At 32.7% G+C, this 23,673-nt stretch overlaps 1 protein-coding gene across 2 annotated transcripts in view; it reads left to right on the top strand.

Annotated features, from left to right (window-relative positions):
- LOC143079396 (uncharacterized) overlaps positions 1-23,673 on the top strand; it is a 344,537-nt gene that overhangs the window by 55,760 nt on the left and 265,104 nt on the right. The window lies entirely within an intron of this gene.

The following is a 23,673-nucleotide window of genomic DNA, read 5'->3' as shown; positions in this document are numbered from 1 at the left end:
GGCAGATTTTAGATAAATAAAAAAAAGAGATGTGGTAGGATTAAATTAGTTTTTATTAATTCGATGAACGGCATATTTTTACAAGATCAGAAACAGGTAAAATTATAAATCCCCCCCCCCCCCAAGAAAAACATAACCCCCCCCCCCCCCCCTTATGCTTTAATGGACTTGAGATGTAGAGCGTAGAACTAGACTAGAGATGTAGTAGATTTTTTTTTAATTGATTCGATGTACTGCATGTAAATTATAAATCAACCCCCCCCCCCGCACTTTACGACTTTTTTAAGCGTGATATAGCACGAACACGAAAAGGATTATGAGACAACCGACGTGTTGAAGATCAAAGAGGTTCCTTAAAAAAAAATGTTTTAAAGTTTTAAAGTATAGTCTTAGCACTATACATACATACCTACTTTTTGTCTTTTCATCTTCTATGTTTTACCGCTGTCTGGCTTTGTAGTCTGTATACAAACATTCTTCTTGAAATCGTATGCAAATCTTACAGTTTTCGAACGAGCTCCCGTGAATCCAGAAAATTACGATCAGCTATCTATTCGTTTTTTTATACATATTTCAAAAATGTATGTAAAGATCAAGAATAAAGACTTGATGTTGGTTTTAACTGTAACCATGAATTGTTTAATTGATAAAGGGGCAATATTGACAGAAACAGATGCGTACTATACTCATCACTTCAATGGGAGTCTAAAGCTACAAACGAATGTAGGTTATAACCCAACACGGTACAGTAACCGGCTATATTCTGGTTTGAATCATTTTACATTTGTAATTTCTAGCTGACTATGCGGTATGGGCGTTTTTCATTGTTGAAGGCCGTGCGGTGACCTATATCTGTGTCATTGGGTCTCTTGTGAAGAGTTGTGTCAATGGCTATCGCACTACATCTTCTTTTTTATATGTATACAAATTACTTAAACGGCATCTAAACAAAAGTCATCCGGGCTCGACACAGATTTTATGGCCAGATCCACGAGACAATTCATGGTGAACATATTTCTAAAGGACGTTTGGTTCGGTCACTATAGGGGTTATTTCACATATGATGAAAAAAATCATGATATTCATGATCATGATAGAATAATACATTTTTGCAGTCGAATAAAGAGGTTAACTAACAAAAATGAAGATTTCAGTCATTTATATAAATTGCAACTATTGATCTATTGATAATTTCCACTTCGTTCTTTATTTATGTCTTGTCAAATTATACGTGTTTAATGGTAATTATCCATAATAATGGAATTAGATCCGCACATTTTGATTTAACACAGTTCGTAGCCAGGAATTTCCAAGGGGGTTACATCTACTCGTTAATAATCGTTCCAACAAATTTTCAAAATTATTATATTATACATGTATTTCCCGTGCCTCAGGTAGATATGAATTTTTGTTCAACAAAGATTACAATATTCATATTTCACGAGGGCTCATGTTTTTGTTACGACGCTAGATAAAAACAGACGAGAAAAGGTAACACTCGGCAACCAAAAGCTTGATTTTTGTAGAGCCTAATTGCTCGAATGGTCTAGCGCAAGGCGATTTAGTACCACGATATCTCTTTAGCATGTCAGTTCGAATCCCAGCCAGGGAAGAATAAAAATTTGCATTCGCTTTGCAGGTCTAAAATTGTTGGGGTGTTATTTAGACGAATTATAATAATTTTATATATTGGAATTGATTACGGTAAGTTTTTCCTGACATTTTTTACTATATAAAAAAGAAGATGTGGTATCATTGCCAATGAGACAACTATCCACAAAAGACCAAAATGACACAAACATTAACGACTTTAGGTCACCGATCGGCCTTCAACAATGAGCAAAGCCCATTCCGCATAGTCAGCTATAAAATGCCCCGATAAGACAATGTAAAACAATTCAAACGAGAAAACTAACGGCCTTATTTATGTAAAAAAATGGACGAAAAACAAATATGTAACACATAAACAAACGACAACCACTGAATTACAGGATTTACAGGCTCCTGACTTGGGACAGGCACATACATAAATAATGTGGCGGGGTTAAACATGTTAGCGGGATGCATACATTGGTCTTTCTTAACCTTCTCCTATCATTCAGTGAAACCCATGCTTCGATCGTGCTGATATAATATTTTTGGAAAAGGAAGGTTGGGCGTGTAAAGCCAACATTGGAAGTGATACTTGTAAAAAAGTCTATGTATTAATAAATTTATTAATTTCGAAGCTCAATAAGGCAGGATCCCGGTCTCCTGCTCTCTAAATCTGACGTTAATGCTTAAAGGGAAAGACTTGTAGAGAAATGCTAACGCTTTTAAATTTACATTAATAAAAGGGTATATAACAATTAATGCTAGGACTATTATACTAACAAAAAGTACAAGTGTAAAACCATTCAAAGGGAAAAACCAACGGTCTAATCCAGAGGTGGATTAAGGAGGGGACCCAGGGGGGCCGCCCCCCCCCCCCCCTTAGGAAAAATTGGTTGCTTATATAGGGAATCACTGAAGCGTGACTGGAGCGGGTCCCCTCGGTTTGTTTCGTTGTTGAAGGTTCTTTACATAATAAATTTCAATTGCTGGCTTTCTCATAGGCAATCACATCACATAGATCTTTATTTTTTCATATTAATGTTAAAAAAAAATCATTATTCTAAAATCTACAAAACATGACAAATACAAATAGTATGGTGCACTGTACAAAGAATATTCATAATACAGATATACTCTCAATGCGGGTCATCGGAGTGAATGTCACAAATCTAAACGAACGTGTTGGCTAATTAAGACATTCATCATAGCCAAACGAACACCCAATTTCAGCACAGGTTGTACTGTCGGTCGGAAGAAGACCAAAGGGACCATATTTTTGTACCCCAGTTACACCTACTGTTTATCGTGTCTCATAGTTTTTAAAACATACATTTTTGAAAATTTCATTGTTCAAAAGTATCATACTTATAAAGATCGTGGGTTAAAATGGTATCTAAAAAAACAGAAAATACACGTTTTAAAGTGTCTTAATTTTCATGCTGTGTACGGTTCTTCGTCATTACACTTTTTTATACTACGCTTCGTTGCTGCAAGTTTTCAATGAATTTTGCATGTGTTAAAGTATGCTTTGAACGTTGGTTTTCCCGTTTGAATTGGTTTACACTAGTAATTTTTGGGCCCTTTATAGCTTGATTTTCGTTGTGAACCAAGGCTCCGTGTTGAAAGTCGTACATTGACCTACAATGGTTTACTTTTTAAGATTGTTATTTGGAAGGAGAATTGTCTCATAGGCACTCACACCATATCTTTCTATGTCTATTTGATATGATGTTAACTAATATTCAGGTTTAAAAAAATAATTTACAACCATTACATGCGTACAGCAACCTATAATATCCGTTGTATTGTTGAAACACTCTTGAGGGTATTTTGTACTTGGCATTTTTTTTTAAAACGTCCACTTTACAACAAATAGACACACTCAATGTACTGTTGCACCACTGTCCAAGGTTCGAGGAGGGTTGGATGCCCGCTAACATGTTCAACATTGCCAAATTCTGTATGTGTCTGCATGTCCGAAGTCAGGAGCATGTAATTCAGTGGTTATAGATATTTGTTTTTCGTTCGGTTTTTTTTGCATAAATTAGGCCATTAGTTTTCTCTTTTGAATTGGCTTATAGTTGTCATTTCGGGGACTTGAATACATGTAGCTGACTTTGTGGTATGGGCTTTGCTCTTTTTACTGTGTGCCGAAATCTAACGGATTTGTCGTTCTGTATATTATAAGCATCTTTTAAAAAGTCTATACCCATCGATATGAACTGCATTCAAATATTGACTTATGTGTTTTATACCGTCTTATTTTCATGAAAAAAAACCGCACACACAAAAATAATCTGAAGAACCAACGATCTGGAATTGTTCTCTAGGAGATGGATATCGAGATTCCCGACAAACTCAGTGGTCTTGATTTTTCGATCCACGGAATGGTTTAGTCCGATTGAACGATCATTCGAAAAAAAAAGTGTGGAACAGGTAGTATTTCTGGTGAAATGCAAAATTCTGTTACCAATGTCAGTATCTATCAGCATTTAGAAACACAAAAACTTTTTGATTTTCTTAACATTTGCCATTTTTAAATTGTCAGTATATATATAAGAATATAATAGCGTTAAAATATATAGCCCATGCACGTTCCTTCATATTTATACTCAAATTAAGAAATAGGATAAACATAAGAAATGGATTAAATCATGCACGTGTAGTTAAAATGATTGCTGTTTTCCCAGCGTCCTATGGTTAATAAAGTATACATGTACTTTAATAATTGCCAACAAATACAGTTTAAACGTCATATGATCAAATTTGATCGGGATGAGATGGTGGTAATAGGTTTTTTTTTTTGGTCCTTCAAAATGCCACTTATTGGGTCAACAAAGAGTTGTTGTAGTGATTCGAATTCTTTTAACATGCAAATGGCAGGGCACTCTCAATGCGGGTCATCGGAGTGAATGTCACAAATCTAAACGAACGTGTTGGCTAATTAAGACATTCATCATAGCCAAACGAACACCCAATTTCAGCACAGGTTGTACTGTCGGTCGGAAGAAGACCAAAGGGACCATATTTTTATACCCCAGTTACACATGGCGTCGTCGGTATAAATGATACAGTTGGAAAAAGCATCAATCATCTACATAAGCTTATATATTTGCGTTGTTGCGTCTTTCATGCATGTCTTTATAGTTATCAATACACAATGAAACGGTTCAAAGTTGGTACCGGTGAAACTGCCCTGAAAAATTTCTGGAGCCCCATGTGTTAATGACACTCGTATTGATAATGCATGATTGGTGTTTGCTTAACGTTCACTTGCAAATAGTTCATGAATGTCCAGGAGTAATGTCGCGGAAGTTTGGACTGGTACTGGATAAAATAAAGTACATTGGAAAAGGACAAAAATGTTGCCTTGCAGCAGGCGATTTACGGACCCCTCGTAAAGTTTTTGCAAGGGTTCGTAAAGTGTAGGGAGAGTGGTGCTCTCTCTTTATGAGACATTGCATCTTATATTCCCATTCTGACTGGACGTGGTAGCGTTTACATCCCACACAGCTCAACAGATGTACCACTTCGGAGAGGGTTTACCTCCGTTCGGAAAAATACCAAAGTGACCATAACTATTCCCCAGTCAGCCTTTAGGATCACAAGTACATACTTGTAATGCGCTTGGGTAAATCATGTTTGCAAGTCCATCATCTACCTAAACTATAACAATAGTGTAAAACACAAGATGAACCTCGTCATGAAAACCTGAAAATGCATGAAATACTTGTCACTGGATGAAATACATATGACAATCAAGCAATCTCTACTAAATCCACTCAACCTGTAGATACGGGGTTTTTGTTTAGGGGATTTCTCTAGGCACATATATATATATATATTTACTTTGAAAGTTTTAAAGCGGTTATAATAGATTGTTCTGCGTATACCCGAATCCCAAACGATAATCACAAGTTAATTGTTTGCATAATATTCTTTCTGCTGTTGGTCTACATGTAGCTCCAAGTTTATGACGTCTATAAGCTAGGAGAACGACTTGCGCTATCTTTTTTTCTTAAAATGAAAAAAATCCTGGGTGAAATCTAATTCCACACTTCGTTGACTGATGGCAATACATTAAGATGTTGAGCATCATCCTGTGATCCTATAAAACTAATGCGGGTGAATTTAACGATTTCTATTGTACACAAAAACCTGCGCAGGTATAGAATACCGGTATGTGGAGTAAAATTATGCACAAGGCTCCGAGTGTGGTCTGTAATGACATTCATGAAGATTGCTGTCGATTGCCGCTATCGCTGTAAGCATTTTATGCCACCCTCCTCGTAGTTGTCACCAATATTCTATTGTCAAATAAAAGGTATTCAGTGCATAGAGATTTCACAAAGGATAAGCATATATTTGTGCACTTGCAGCATGTGCAGAAAGTGCAAATACAAATGTGCAGGAATATGTATTTAGAATATCAAACAGGAGAAAAAGGAGTCAGTGTTACATATATACCAGTACATTAGAGGGAGTACTTTTCTGACTATTTGAAAGGCTGAATGGTCAATCGAGAAAGACAATTTCATACCTGAGGAATTGCATTGCGAATTTGTTTTGAAACTTTACATGACTATGTATAGCTTGACCTACACGTTTGTGTACCATGCACGTTCATGCTGCATTCCTACTACGCTGTCAGCAATAACGTCAATAGCATGTACCATATAACTACTGTTGTATTCCTTCTATTATTCATTTATACGTAGATTTCTCGGAAACAGTAATGCCATCATAATCTACCAGGACTCATGGGCGTGGTAGTAGGGATAGAAGTAGAGGCAGATGTTGACCTCTGGTCTATTCCTGCATGATCCAGTAGACAGGTCGACTGATCAATCCAACCTATATTAATATATGCTGGTCCGTTAAAATTAAATGACGATGTTTTTAGTGAACGACAATGGGTCGTAATATGAACGTAGTCAGTTCGTAAGAAGAGCGTGATGAGGATGGCATGAGCGTACTATAATCGTACTATAAGCTTGAACAGCATGGTATGAACATGGAACAGTCGAAGTAGAAGCGTGGTTGGGTCGCAATGAGAACATGATGGTCGTAGTAAGGTCGTAACATAGTCGCTGTGAAATCGCAGCGCAGTCTCTTCGACAATAATCGTGCTTTTGCTACGTTCTCGATACGATAGTACAATTACCGTTATGATCTTAGCACTCACTCTCCCTATTATTTCTACCGCGCCCTGATTTTGCTACGACCGCATCTCGATTGTTTGGAACATGTTCGAAGTTGGTCCTCGCTCAGCACGATCAAAAAGACTTCATGATCACCACAAACATATACCACGACTTTACTTTGATCTACACGATTGCACTACGATCGTCAAAATTTGCATTTGAGATCATAGTGCGACCGTGACCAAGTGTGACGGGGGTATAAGCCACACACCCTCCTCTCATGCATAATACAAATTTAACAGTTCTATACGTATATGTAAAACTTTTATGCGGTTTTGTCACGATTTCAGTTCAAACTATCACAGGCACTTGTCTCAGAGTGTATATATATAGAGGGAGATATTAATTATTTTTTTCCCAGACACCAATGAAAACCATCAAACCCAACTTTATTTTCAATCTCGGAGGGGGGTCACTTTCTATGTAATGAGTGGAAGGGATGATCCCCTGGAATATGTCACTTTTTCATGCTCCATCGGCATGGTATATTAAAAGGGTGAGAAATTAAATTCAGATTAAATATATCAATAGAGTTTAGATTGATATTTATACTTGCTTGATTATATCATAAGTATCTGAAACTAATCAGATGTCCTTATTTTTTGTGAAGCGGTTAAATCACATTCGTAAATGCATCAACTATTTGTCAAACCATTTAAACATTTAAACATGTTAAACTCTATTAAACTCTATTAGACCTATGTGGTATTTCCGCTGATGCTAGATACAGATGCTATAAATCTCATCATTTTGACATTTGCACCTAATAAACATTCAAAGGTTGTTTACATGAAACATGATAATTATTTAAAGAAATTTCATAGTGTCAGCTATGAGATGGAAATGTAACTTTTGATCAGTTTTTTATTAATATAAAACTCAGTGAAAGTGTTTCTCTCGGGAGTATTACTATACTTATCTGACCAAACATCTTATATTGTCTTTTGAAATTAAAATTTCTTTTTTAATGAAAGATATAAAAGGGGCAAATAGAGGAAAGTGTTTAAGATTTGATGAATTAATTAAATTAATTGTGATTATTCCAACTGCTTTCCTTCTAAACAAGTACGTGAAGATAAGCGGGACTCAAAAACAAATTATAAATTCTCATGTTCCAGAAGATGAAAAATATTCAAATATCTCAATAGGTTGGGGTTTTTTTCGTTGATATATGACAAGGTATAATATATTTCTAATAAACAAAGGTTGTGTACTTGATGTATCAGCTGCTCACCCCTACTAAAAAAATTTTAAGCCCCCCTCCCGAGCTTTCAATATAGACTTTTTTTCAAGTATAGTTTTTTTCCATTCTGTTAATGTTATTAAACCACTCCCAAAAGTTGAGGTTACGTTACATAAAACCTTGCAGTTGAAAGTGAAAAGAAGTTCATATCATGAATTTCGTTTACAATTATATACATTTTTCTTTCAACATTAACATATTGAAACGTATAATATTTCGAAAATAAGGACCACCGTATGTTCATAATGGTTATATCCAGTGGGTAATACACATGCTGGTTCTTTTCTTTTCTTATCATATTTTATTGCTAGAGATGCTAATTGGGTGGTTTATCCTTCTAATGTTACCTCTTTGATTGACCCAATACTCGGAAGGAAGTATTATATTGAATACACCGTATGGTTAACCGTTATCATGTTTATTCTTACATCAGTAGTACTTTCGCGGTACAATAATAATTTGGGATTATTGTGTGGCCAGTGATGGATTATGTCGCGTGTTTTGTAATACACGCATTACTGTAAAGTGAAACGAGGCCATTCTGTTGTGTACTTTATTCAAAGGAAGAGAAAGATGGAGTCCCTTATAAAAAGAAAATGAGACTGATGGGATTTCGTTTTAAAAGAAGAAGAGTCTGAAGCTAACGTGTATACCTACGAGAGTTCTGGTAAGATATACTTTTTCATATCCATAGAAAATATGAAGAGAAAAAAACACAAATTGTGTTGATATTTAAAGTATGATTTAATATGATCAGGCAGCAACCATTTGATTTTCTAGGGGGGGCTATGGATTTTTTTCTGGACAAACTTTTTTTTTTCGTCTGCGGGGAAAAATGTTCCTTCATCCAAGCATATCTTGGATGTGCAGGATGAAGGTCATTCTTAGAATATGAGCCTGAGGCTCGAAAGTAATGAATTAGCTTAACTTCTCTTGGAGGGGTGAAGCGTACATATAATATCTCTGTTTAAAGAAACAAACTATACCTGACCACACCATAACTGGCCAGTGACCTTGACCCTAGTATATAAGCACCTGTTCCATAATAACTTGTCATAATTCAAAGCAAGTTTGTGTCGACCAAATATAAAACCCAGTGGAAAAGGGTGGGTCTGACTGATAATCCCTAGGGTGGGAATTAATTACTTTCGAGCCTCAGGCTCATATTCTAAGAATGACCTTCATCCTGCACATCCAAGATATGCTTGGATGAAGGAACATTCTTATTCATATTTCGCCTTCGGTCTCAAGTAATGAATTAGCTTGTTTAAAGTGTAGACACAAACTAAAAACAATTTTTATATAAATGCCAACATTTAATAAAGGATAAAAATCACAAGATCATCCAGTAACTACAACTGAAGAAAAGTGTTTTAGTACTGATATTATTTACTTTCCTGTTATAGAACTTGAAAAAGTTTTACCATATGTCCAGACAAAACTGTTGCCATAATTTCCTTAATAGAACATCCTGAAGCTAAATGCACTTAAGAAGAGGTTCCTCTAAATGAGTTAACCTTAAAACATCGGATAAAATTAGAACTCTCTCTAACTATCTAAACTTTACGAAAAGACTTAGATGAATTCTCTCACCTATTTTGTACACAAAACATGATAAATCATTGTCTTAACAACACAAAGTTTTGGTTTATCAAAACCTTTGATCACCTCATTAGGTAAACTATCTAACAGATCTAGTATTTTTCAAAAACTCATGTATATGAAAAAATAAAGTGCCATGTCTCTGAATGAAAGACATAGAATGTAAATCTACAGCTGATCAAGATAGTACTTCAAGGCAGATGTAGTCAAGGCAAATAAAGACACAAGTATAAAAGACAGTCTTCAATGTTAAATACTCCAATGAATATTAAGAACCTAAAAAAGATAGCACTAAATTCATCTCCCAAGTGAAAGAGTATCTAACTCTTCAATTGCAGATTCAGGTTTAAGCAACCTTACACAAATATATGTAGTAAACAAACAAATTAAGTAACATCTTTTTCTTAAAGGATAAAGTCTGTTTCAACATAGAACAAGGAAAATTCACATTAAACATGCTGAATATGAAAAGCTTGTGTTTTACAAAAATTTCAATAATCAATTACATCCTTTTTAGATGGTGATAAGGAATTGATCACACCAAATAATGAAATTTCTCAAAAAATATTGATAATGCTTGATTATAGATGCAAGGTCTCCAAGATGAAATGTAAATATATTTTACAAATGATTCTGAAATCTCCTGTTTATATTAAAGTGATTTCTGAGTATAATACACACGTTTTTACCCTACTGCACAATCAACCCTTCAGGTGTTGGTTCACTTATATTTTTTACAATATACAGTTAAATTAAGTCTCTTCCTGACGGAAAGACATTATCTTCAGTATACAACATTGTTACTAAGTTTTTATGCTTAGCAGTTTAACTGGCAAATAAATTAAAATTGGTCTTAGCAAAGAAAACCAACTCTGAGCAAGCCAAAAAGGATAACCAAAAGAGCCTTCTGAACTTTATCACTAATAATTTTCTTTATAATTATCCCCAGCAATGAAAAAGATGGGAAAATATAAGGTCTTAATTCTGATCATGAAAAATACAAACATCTCTGAAAGGAGCTTGTTGGTCTAAAGACAATGAAGTAATTATCTACAGATTTGAAAATGAAAATGTAATAACAACAAAACAAATACATCTTCTTTCAATTGCCATCCTTTTGAATCTGTAAATTTTTTAGACATATGATAAGCATCAAAATTTTCTTACCAGGAATATAAAGAGCTGTGATAAAAATGTTCTTTCTTGAACACCAAGCCCAAATAATGAAATATTTGTAGTAAGTATGTTAAGTGACAAAGAGGTTATACCTCCTATTGCATAATAAAAGCTACTGAAATAGTATTTTCTGATTGTATAACTCGAGATCTCTGTGACTAAAACTTTTTCTCCAAAAGAAAAATATAGCCAACAATACTATGAAATCTATATTAAATGAGTGCATACTCTTAAAGAAGCTCCAATAAATTCTACCAACAGAAACATTTTCTTCAAATTTGGATCCCAAATCCTTCTTTTGTCAGAGGAATCTGATTCAATCCAAAAACTTATTTTGATGGGTCTATAAATCAAATTTTTAATTTCTGATTTTAAATTGTTAAAAAATAATCACCTATCATGCCTATTGATGATAATAAACACTGTAACAACTATACAGTGTTTCAACATTATTTCTCGCCATGTTTCTGCAATGTAACATTCCCAAAGATACTGCATTAAAAGCATTCGTCACAAGACCAATATATGATATAATCATCTTAAATACAGTTACACAATTCTATTTAAGAAAAAATTTCCCAAGGGAGATAATTTTACCATTTCTCATCTGTCAGAAAAAAAACTTAAATAGCTCAGTATCAATAATGAGACAAAGGAAAACAATGTGCTTCCTAGGAATGAGTACCAACTTCTCAAAATTTATTCCGAAGCACAGCTTATCAAGCATTTGCACCACTTCTTCTGTATTCACAATACAATCATCTAAACTCTGATCCATAATAAAAGAATCATCAATGTATAAACTATAGCATGTATATACTTCAAGTGACATTATTTCATAAATACATAAGACAGGTTTTAAAACCTTAGTAAAAACTCTTGATGCAGAAGCCAATCCAAAACAAAAAACATAAATATCATTTCAATGTCTTTTCCACATGAATCAGGAAATTGTGATATAATCATAAATGATACCTAAATATGCATCTGTGAGATCTATAGATGTTAGCTCTCTCTCTCTCTATATATATATATAGATAATTATTCTAAAAAGAATTACATCTAAACAAAAGAAAAATGGTCCTGCTCCAAATGCTGATTAGCCACAAACTAAGTTAGTTTGAATTTGTCAAATAGATACAGGCCTTGAAGACCAATCTTTCTTAGGAACTAAGAAAAAATATAGGAAATAAACTGATTTTCCATTGATCGATCAACCTCTTAAATAGCTCCCTTAGCTATCAATTTTTGGACTTAATTCATCCTCATGAAAGGTGAAATGTATTTAATTCAAAAGATAAACCTTGTGGTACATCATTAAAAATAATTTTATAACCATTTCTTAATATATATCTTATAAATATCAATAGATCATTAGAAACATTTTCCAAATCATAATATTTAAGTTATCTACTGTATATATAGCAACTGGTTGAGAAAAGTGACCTCTTTGAAATTCTCTGTTCCCTTTTGGAAACCTCTCCCTCTCAATGAAGGGAATTGCCTACTAGTATAGAACACTAGTTGACCAACAGAGCATCTGCAGTTAAAAAACTGATATTGCCTTTCCCATAACAGCTGGGAGTAAATTAATTGCTAGACCTGGAACCTCTTCCAAGGAATCTATAATTTGCTTTAGAATCTTTGTATAAACACAAGTTTTCTTTTTGCAATCATAACTAGAAATGTGATAAAGCAACTATCACAACAGAATTACAAAAAAGTTTTATCATCTAAATATTTCTGAGCATCTCCTATGGGTTTAACCAGAAACCCATGGTCAAACAAACAAATAGAATTTTACAATAAAATCCTTGTATTATCAAGATCGAATGGCTCATTCTTACAACAAGAAATAGCCAACTCAACAATAGGGGTGATGATCAACCCCTTAAGAAAGAATCTCTGGGTTTCCTGCATCTTTGAAACCACAGAGTGGGCCTGTCTAGGCAGTGCCATTTCGATTTTTTATTTATCCTAGACACACTAGGATTGTCACAGTTCTCAGTGTGATAGTATTAATTCCTGTATGAACTTTATATTTTCCTGATTTTATCAAAATCATGATTAAACTGTTCAACAAACAGGATGAGATAATGGACCATTAATCTCACTAAAAGAAGCCTTAAAGGCTTCTGAAAACCTTAATGCAGGATCAAAAGACGTATCAAATTCAACTCCGGCTGGACTATCATCAGCCATGGCACAAACTCCAAAAAGAGGTACATACACCGTATCATTTCAATAGATCAGATCAAAAAATAGAACTAAATCTTCATAAAAGTAAGCCTCTAATGGCAAAATTCAAACAAAGCAGCAGGTTTCTCTACAAACTCTGCTAGAGTTGAAGGCAGTGAAACTGTCTCAAACCTCATGATTCATACAGGTTCTTTACTACATTAATAATAATGAGTAAATGTAACAATATACATGCCTATCTTAAATCTCAACAGCACTTTCGTGAGAAACATTCACAAATCAAGTAGATTTTGAAGTTATACCAGTAGCACTAGATTTTAAAACTTACTTTTTACAGGTTTTGTTGCTTTGTCAATTATTTCCAATTGCCATGCCATTATGACCTATTATAAAACTACTAGGTTTTATAACTGTTCAAGAAGAGGATTTATTCAAAATACCTCTTGATTTCCTAATAAATTTATCATCTTTAATTTCTAAAACATTCCAGAGGTGATGAAAATCATAACATAACCATCACCCTAGTAAGTGTAAACATCATTCTAAACATCTTGCAAAAACAATACATTTGCATAAACAAATTCAGCCATTGTAATACAAAAATGTGTACCTGTGCAGGTAAAACACGTGTAAATTGTGAAGAGTACTCACGACCTTCAGGTGAATAGAAATACTTTTAAATATCTACCTGTTTAACAAACAGGAGTATGAATTAAGTAACACATGTGCCGTACATCGTACTAATGCAAAAACTTAATGAATATATAAAATTGTCATACATCGTAGACAATAAAATATTTAATTAATTTCCATGAACACTTGTCATACATCGTAGACAAGAAATTTTTAAATTCATTTCCATCAACACTTGTCATACATCGTAGACAATTGAGGAATTATTATTTGTAAATAACAAAATAACATTAGAACTTGTCGTACTTCGTAGACAAGTTAATGTAACTTTAATAACTTTCTCCCAAATTTAAGATAAAAATAAAATAACTAAAAAGAACTCATGTGAAGTGTCCACTTCACCCTCAAGAAAAATAATGACAAGTTATTATGGAACAGGTGCTTATATACTAGGGTCAAGGTCACTGGCCAGTTATGGTGTGGTCAGGTATAGTTTGTTTCTTTAAACAGAGATATTATATGTACGCTTCACCCCTCCAAGAGAAGTTAAGCTAATTCATTACTTGAGACCGAAGGCGAAATATGAATAAGAACAATCTTTTTCTTTCACGACAAGTCGAAAACAATTCTTTTCTTTCAGTTTGTTTTAGCAGTACATATAGTGGCAGCTGAGGGTGAAACAAGCATTTTTTTTCTCAGAATCAAAAACAAATTATTTTTTTCCTAAAACTTTTTTTTACAAAAAAATCAATAGCCACGAATAAAGTGTCTGAGGCCTATTTAACATTCAAAAAGGATATTGCTTATTAAACTTTACATTCACTTAGCATAATAACTTAGTACAATAAGTGCCAAATTTTATCAAATTGAATGTTTTATGGAATGTTATATATTTATAAGTGTATATATCTGCGGAAATATGTTATTTGCAATTGTATTAAGAATTCAGTCAAAACTGTAAGAAAATATTTGTTAACATGGTTAAGTAATTTATTTACCATAATAAGGCTCGATACAGTCAGTAACCATACTTGTACTTAGTTAAAATGTGATACTTCTTAAGCTTACTGCCATTTATGTGCCAGTTTTTTTGTGCAATTTTATATCTCTCTGATGCTCAAATGAGAAGTGGTCAATATGATGAGTACAGATATAATAAGCATAATTGTGGATGAATTAGTACTTGTAACTTTATATATTTTCACTGCCTATCCTTATTGGTTATGTGTACTTCAAAGCAACTTAAAGAATATAAATTTTCAATGTTAAGATATTTTTCTAGCTCTTTATATTTTGAATTGTATATGTGTTGTTATGACATTCTATCTCATATAGGGTCGATTCGTTTTTGGAAAGCTTATTGAAAATGCTTCCTATTAATAAACTCTCATTTATAATGAAGTAATAATGTGATGCAGTCTTACGATTTTCTTTCTTAAATTTTCTTTTAAAAACATATAAACGGTAAAAATAGACAATACCTGCTTTATATGCTTAGATATGGTCAAAATATAAAATTAGAAGTTGTGGTATGATTGCATATTGGCAAAGTCAAATATGTATGAACATCCTGTTTTTTCAATACATTTTTAAAGAAAAAAATATATACAATTACTTGTTGTATGCACTGTTCTAACTTTTTGTGAAACACTGTTTAAAACTGTGTAATTTGTATTAAAACAGACGAATCACCAAAGAAAAAGAATAACTAAAAGTTCTGGTGGCCATGGGTACAGTGAATTCGAAATATCAACAGCGACCCTCAAATAGAGAATATGAAGGAAAAAGGTGAGGTTACAAAATTTTAATTGCAAACTTTACTTTATAACTTCCAGGTATCACTGCTAACAGTCAGGGGAATTACTTAAATGATCAAATTTTATTGTAGCTTTAAATATATCATACCAGGCGGAAACCCAGTTGAAATCGAAGCTCTTTGTTAGAGAAGGCGATAAATGCTTACTAGCTGCAATGTTTACTATAGTAACACAATTTTTAACCAGATGCTCCGCAGGGCGTAGCTTTATACGACCGCAGAGGTTGAACCCTGAACGGTTGGGGCAAGTATGGACATAACATTCAAGCTGGATTCAGATCTAAATTTGGATTGTGATTAAATAGTTGACACAGCATAGGTTTCTGACACAGAATGAATGTGTTCTAATGAAATTAAAATTTTTGTTTTCACTTAGAGCAATTCACTATGCTGTTGAATATTATTCCTCTCAAAAAAATGTTTGAAGAAATTTTCTTTTTATTTATGAAATTTCAAATGAGAAAATTGAACCCATTTTTTTTAATCACATCCCCCTTTCCCTTATTCCAAAACTAATCTCAATTAAAATTTCTAATGGAGTTTGCAACATTTACTACTCATTTAAATACATCATAAACTATTAAGATTTAATCAAAGTGATCGATATCACTCATGGAAAGATTAGAACAGAAGTTTGAATTATTTCATATTAAGGTACGGTGGGGAAAATGAACATTTATAAAGAAAGCACTATTGCTGAAAATTGTATTTACAGCAGGTCTTTAGAAGGAAACTTGCTTTTCCAGTATGAGGATAAATGAGCTCATATCAAATAATATGGGTCTCTTAATATGCACAATTTCATTTAAACTGCAGTTTATATCTAATCGAAATTATGTTGCCGGTTCTAAACATGTTTCAAAAAAACAAAAAAATTGCAAAAATTCTTCTAGTAAATGTTGCTAGTAAGACATAAATTTAGACCATCAGCTAAAAGCTTTAACATGCCGAAAAAAAAATAATCTAAAAATGTTGTTTTGGGGCATTTTGTAAGTTGAAACAGAGGTTATATGGCATTGAAAATTAAAGTTTGAGAGTGCCTTTTGATCAAATTTTGATGTATTTTTCAACCAATTTTATTTTTCAACGTAAACTAATTAAAAAAACTAATTTTATTGAAATGTGGATTCTTTCTTGATTGTAAAAATATATATTTACTTCAAATGAAAATTCAAAAGACTAAAATAGACAAAATGATTGACATGATTATGGGAAATAAACTAATAAACAATTTTGTTATAATTAAAAATTTATAAATTTTAAAACTGTTTCAAGCCAATTCCTGATAAAAAAGTGAACTAATCAAAATTGTTAATTAATTACAGATGATTATTGTTTTCAAGTAAATTATAGGCCATACTTAAATACCTTTTATATATTCATATTTATATTCATATTTCATTTTTTTTAGATCATGTTAATCCATTAATCATTTATCTTTCAGATATAATTTACAGAATTACTTTATGTAATGTAGATCAAAAGTAATTGGCAATAAATAAATCTATCATCCTTATAAATATCAAACAAACAATACACACATTTGTGTAATCAATTATGAGGTCAAATACTTGTGTATTAAGAATTAGATGCATATTGTAGTGGTCTGTAATTATGTTAGACTGAGGTTGATAGGTAATGTGGTCAATTTGATTGGCAGTTTAGGAGGTGGGACATTGTAATTAAAGGTCCACCTTGTCTCTGATTGTTTAGTGATAATGACAGTTGTCAATCATACTAGTTGAATCAATACCACTTACCTAACCAAATGATTTTAAAAAAGCCTGCACATCAACACACCTTAATGACATACATTCTTGAATGAACTGCTCCAATAATATACCCAGTTTTTTTCAGTTTATTTGTGTATTATGTGCACATACATGAGAACTATAGGGAACTATATTTTAGTGTGAATACATTTAGTAACAGCAGCTAACCTGTCCTGTTGTTAGGGAGGGTGGTGCCTAAGTAAAGATTTAGAACAAGTTCTAATCTTTCCAAAAAAACTGCTTGTTATCACTGAATGGTAAAGATTATTTTAATTTATCAGTTGGTAGTAAAAAGTGAATATACATTGTATATTGTATATATAACAAAGATTTAAGTTGATTCTGGACAAAGAAAGATAACTCCAAATAAAAAAAATTCTTACAATTAGATATTTCTTGCTTACTATTCTGGACAAAGAAAGATAACTCTAATAAAAAACAAAATTGCTATTTCACAATATTTTGCAATAAGACATTTCTTGCCATTGCGCAATACTGTGCAATTGAAAAGACTTGCTATTGCACAAAACTTAATATAATAATTTTAGATCCTGATTTGGACCAACTTGAAAACTGGGCCCATAATCAAAAATCTAAGTACATGTTTGGATTCAGCATATCAAAGAACCCCAAGATTTCAATTTTTGTTAAAATCAAACTAAGTTTAATTTTGGACCCTTTGGACTTTAATGTAGACCAATTTGAAAACAAGACCAAAAATGAGGAATCTACATACACAGTTAGATTTGGCATATCAAAGAACCCCATTTATTCAATTTTTGATGAAATCAAACAAAGTATAATTTTGGACCCCGATTTGGACCAACTTGAAAACTGGGCCGATAATCAAGAATCTAAGTACATTTTTAGATTCAGCATATCAAAGAACCCAACCGATTCATTTTTTGTCAAAATCAAACGAAGTTTAATTTTGGACCCTTTGGACCTTAATGTAGACCAATTTGAAAACGGGACCAAAAGTTAAAATCTACATACACAGTTAGATTCGGCATATCAAAGAACCCCAATTATTCAATTTTGATGAAATCAAACAAAGTTTAATTTTGGACCTTTTGGGCCCCTTATTCCTAAACTGTTGGGACCTAAACTCCCAAAATCAATACCAACCTTCCTTTTGTGGTCATAAACATTGTGTTTAAATTTCATTATTTTCTATTTACTTAAACTAAAGTTATTGTGCGAAAACCAAGAATAATGCTTATTTGGGCCCTTTTTTGGCCCCTAATTCCTACACTGTTGAAACCAAAACTCCCAAAATCAATCCCAACCTTTCTTTTGTGGTCATAAACCTTGTGTCAAAATTTCATAGATTTCTATTAAATTAAACTAAAGTTATAGTGCGAAAACCAAGAAAATGCTTATTTGGGCCCTTTTTGGCCCCTAATTCCTAAAATGTTGGAACCAAAACTCCCAAAATCAATACCAATCTTCCTTTTGTGGTCATAAACTTTGTGATAAAATTTTATAGATTTATATTCACTTTTACTAAAGTTAGAGTGCGAAAACTAAAAGTATTCGGACGACGACGACGACGACGACGCCAACGTGATAGCAATATACGACGAAAATTTTTTCAAAATTTGCGGTCGTATAAAAATTAATATAAAAACAAACACAACGACAATTTTCTTCTCAATAACGAAGTGTTTTCTTTTATTTGCATAAGTTTTCAATTTTTTCAATATATCAATGCAGACCCAATGCTGCAGAACAATTCGATATCAAGTCGACGACATAGGAATATATCAAGTTGGATATAGAAAATGCATAACCTCCGATTTTTTTTAAATTACCACGGACGGAGAACATATCAATCTATTAGTTCAGTAATTTTCGTGTCTGCCTTTCCATTATGTGACTCGAGAAAAAATTCCAGAAAATGGTTTAATTGTATCGAAAAGAGGAAATCGAGTGCACCTTTTTAACTCACCTGGCCCTTGGGCCAAGTGAGATTTTCTCATCACTTTGAGTCCGTCGTCCGTCGTCGTCGTCATCGTCTGTTAACTTTTACAAAAATCTTCTCCTCTTAAACTACTGGGCCAAATTAAACCAAACTTTGCTACAATCAATATTGGGGTATCTTGTTTAAAAAATGTGTCCGGTGACCTGGTCAACTAACCAAGATGGCTACCATGGCTAAAAATATAACATAGGGGTAAAATGCAGTTTTTGACTCATATATCTCAAAAACCTAAGCAAATCTGACATGGGATAAAATTGTTAACCAGGTGAAGATCTGTCTGCCCTGAAATTTTGAGATGAATTGGGCAACTCGTTGTTAGGTTGCTGCCCTTGAATTGGTAAATTTAAGGAAATTTTGCCGTTTCTGGTTATTATCTTGTATATTATTATAGATAGAGATAAACTGTTACAGCAATAATGTACAGCAAAGTAAAACCTAACTAGAGGCTCTAATGACCCCCTATGAGGCGTATGGGGTTAGTGAGTTTCATATGGGGTTCATGACGCGTTAATGGCGACGTCATCTATTAATGATGTTGTATTTCATTGTTTATTTTTTCAACAAAACGCCGCAGAAAAAGTCCAGCGTCCGATAAATTCGTTATACGGTTAACTACTGACCCCCTACGGATTCATAGAGGGTGAATAAAATTCATAGGGGACTCGGCCTCCGGCTCTCCCCCTATGGATTTTACTAATTAGTTAACCCTCTATGGATCCGTATGGGGTCAGTAGCGAACCATATAACTTATAATGTTGCTATACAATAAAAGGGTTATTGCATGAATATTGGGAAATATTGTCCCTCGTAGAACATATATTGCACTCGCAAGCTCATGCAATATAAAATTCTACTAAGAACAATATTCCAGAATATTCATGCAATAGCCCTATATTATATGAGATATCTCTTATAGTTTATAAGATATCTTATATACTTTATAAGATATCTAATAAAGTATACGAGATATCTGATGTATATTTGTAATATAAGAATATCTGTGGACGGCAACGACTGAATGTATGATCGCTATGTCTCGCTTTTTCGACAAAAGTCGAAGGCTCGACAAAAATGCATTTACAAAGAATGGAATTATAGTCACTATTTAAATGATCTTTTCTTTTCTGAAATAGGTCTTTAGCATAATTTATTTTCTTTTTTAGACTTTACTATCTATGAGTACCAACATAACCTTTAAGCAGATCAATGTATTTTGAATCCAGACCAGACAGTCAAGAGAATTTACCGTAAATAGAACATTAGCAAAAGTGACAGCAACACACGTATGTTCAATTGGTGTGATAGATTTTAGACAGGAGTAGCAGACTGTGGTGCATTGATTCCAAAATCTTGACAAAACAACAATTGAACACCTTTTTGTCTCTTTCAAGTAGGACTGTGCTAAATGTTTTTTAAAATGCCAGAAATTAATATGGGATAGTTTGAAAGAAGAACATTGTCACATTTCATATGTTATATTCTGGCTTTCAATGTTTTATGTATTTTTTGTTTGTTGGTAAACGTGCAAATTGTGTTCTGACCAACGGTAACTTATTAAGCAGTTTATTGAGCTTGATTTTGTTGTTCTTTAAACAATGAATAACCATTTTTATTAATTTAAAAATAAGGAGAAATTCATCATCTGTTCATCTCTAAGGTTGCTTCTACTCAATGAGATATTACCATTTTTATAGACCAATAATATTAAATATATCAGTATGTCACGTGCAGGTGAAGTCATTTCTTCTAAATGAAACATCATTACTTTCCTCATTTTCATAAAATTATAAATATTTGAAAAAAATAAAAAATTGGAAAGTTTGGATCTCATTGGTATGATTACCAATGAGACAGTTATCCACGAATGTTCAGATGAGGTGAATGCGAGCAATTAAAGGCAACCATACGACCTTCAACTTTATAAGAAACAGCCATACCGTATATTCATCTATAAAAGGCCCCGACATAAAAAAAATATCAAACAATTCAATTGAAAAAGATAACGGCTTAATGTATTACAATTTACGAAGAACAATATGGCAGAAATGAACCAACAAGTCAACAACCACTGAACGACCGCCTCCTGACTTTGGACAGGCACATTGAGAAATTAACTGTGGAGGGGACAAGTTTGTCAGCGCTCAATCCTCTCCTAGCCTGAGACAGTGGTGTAATAGCATACCATACGAATAAACATTTAGATAGTCCAGTATCATTTAAATACAATAGTTTCAAAATTTCACTTAATTTTGAAATCAAGAATTAGTAACAAAACAAAAATGGAAGATTTAATACAGATTGAATCACCTGGGTGCAACGTCATGAATGTTGATGGATATGTATAATACAAGTGTTGAAATTTAAATTACAATACTTAAATAACTAATTACCACTTTTTATCAGTGTTCTGATATATATAAATATATACAAAAAAAAAGTCTTGAAAAGTCCCAAGATGGATGAAAACGCTAGACAATGCTGCTTTTAAAACTCTTTTTGTGTATTTAATTTTTTATCAAAAATCGACCCTTTGCAAAAGTTTAAAAGTCAATGAATCATGAATGGGGGAGGGAAAATAATCATCATGCAAAAGCTAGTACATCTTAAGCAATCATCGTTAGTGTAAAGCTTTAAACTGACCAAATCACAAACATCGACCTGTAAACTATTATGTGCGTTTATTGCTCTATTGAATATAACTGTAAACCTAATTTTGTGACTGAATTCAGTCATTCTATTTTTTACCTTTGCAGAATTGTGCTATTTTCAACAAATATTTACTGAATTTGTGTTGACTGAATTCAGTCATCTGTTTAATAGATGTTAATACTATGTAATCTCACTTGGTGTAATTTAAGTCTTATTTAGTTCAATTTCTTGTAGCTTCTTTCAAATGTTGTGTGACTGAATTCAGTCAACATTTTGTGAAAATAATGAACAGGATACAGACTTAATTTCATTTAGCTGTTGTTCTGTTATATGTTGTTTGTATTTAATCTGTAATATCTGTAATCCGAATTCTGTTTCCGAATTTACAGTTTGGGCTTTATTTAAGAAGCAACAAGTACAAATAAGATTTATGTTACTTTCAAATATACTGATTGAATTCTTTGATATAAAGATGAAATCGAGTGACTGAATTCAGTCACTCAAATAACTGTTTTTTTTCTTCATATGTTGTAAGTTAACAATACTAATAAAGTATTTATGCAAATATTTCTTTGCCACGGTTGACGTTTTAATACGTTTTAAATAAAATGGAAATGAAATGGTGCACATTACAAACAATGTTGAATGGTAAATGGTATAATATAATGAATAATATATCTACTAAGTTCAACCCTTGAGATTTGACAAATCAGAATATTGACAAGTTGAAACAGAATGTGTTGTCTGATAAAATATATCATATCTATATCCCGATGCATGTTTTAGTAATTACAGTATAATGATGACATAAGAAACATCACTGCATTGACAAACATTTATATATATTCACAGCGCATGCCTAGCCCCTAGCTTCAGAAGTAAAACCCAATACAATGCAATTGGGTGACATATTCAATTAAAATCAATGGCAATGTATAACTATGTATTCATGAATTGTAACCAGTCAATAAAATTACAAAATGATAGGTGTGTGTTTTTTCATTTAACATACCTGTCAAGAAAACTTTATTAAAAATTACGAAAGTTACAGAAATAAGCATACACGTTTGAATCCAAATGATCTGTTTTAAATAATAGAAATTCCACGATTATTCAAAAAGGAGAATTCCATTAACACTGACGAAACCAAACGCTCAACTATATCGCCAATTTCAAAAATGTCTTTGTCCATTTAATATTAGATAAAAATGATGGAATAAATCTTGTTTTAAATCTAGACAAATTTCTGCTGATATTATTTATATGTATGTTGTTCTGTTTTGTTGACATTGTGAGAACCCAGGGAATAAAATCATTGGTGTACAACAAACCTTTATAAATAACCTTGTAAAAATCTCAGCAGGATATATAGAGAATAATACATGGCAAAATCCGTATCATATGTCGTATCATCCCGAGACATCAATATCAACCCAAGGGCCCTTAGGCCCGAGGGATGATATTGGTCGAGGGTGATACGACATGTGATACGGATTTTGCCATGTATTATACGCTTTATCATATATTTCAACAGAAGAGTATTATATTATATGAACTGTTTTCTGATCCATAGATTAACACTTGGTTACCTTCAGTTCTGCTTTTGTCTTGTTTCAAAGCCTTAAAATAACTGCTTATACAAAGCACCTGGGTTACCTTACCATTTGCCTGCTGCTGTTTTAAAAATATTTTGTTTATTATTGTATTTATTTGAGTGTTTTGTATTTTTTATAGTTGCATTTAGTGTACCAAAAAATATGCAAACTTGATGTTCGTGACGTCACATACAAATATGAAAACTT

This window comes from Mytilus galloprovincialis, chromosome 6, assembly GCF_965363235.1.
Source record: "Mytilus galloprovincialis chromosome 6, xbMytGall1.hap1.1, whole genome shotgun sequence".
NCBI classification, from domain to species: domain Eukaryota; kingdom Metazoa; phylum Mollusca; class Bivalvia; order Mytilida; family Mytilidae; genus Mytilus; species Mytilus galloprovincialis.
The sequence above is the reverse complement of the archived record's forward strand: the minus strand, read 5'-3'. Positions and strand labels throughout refer to the sequence as shown.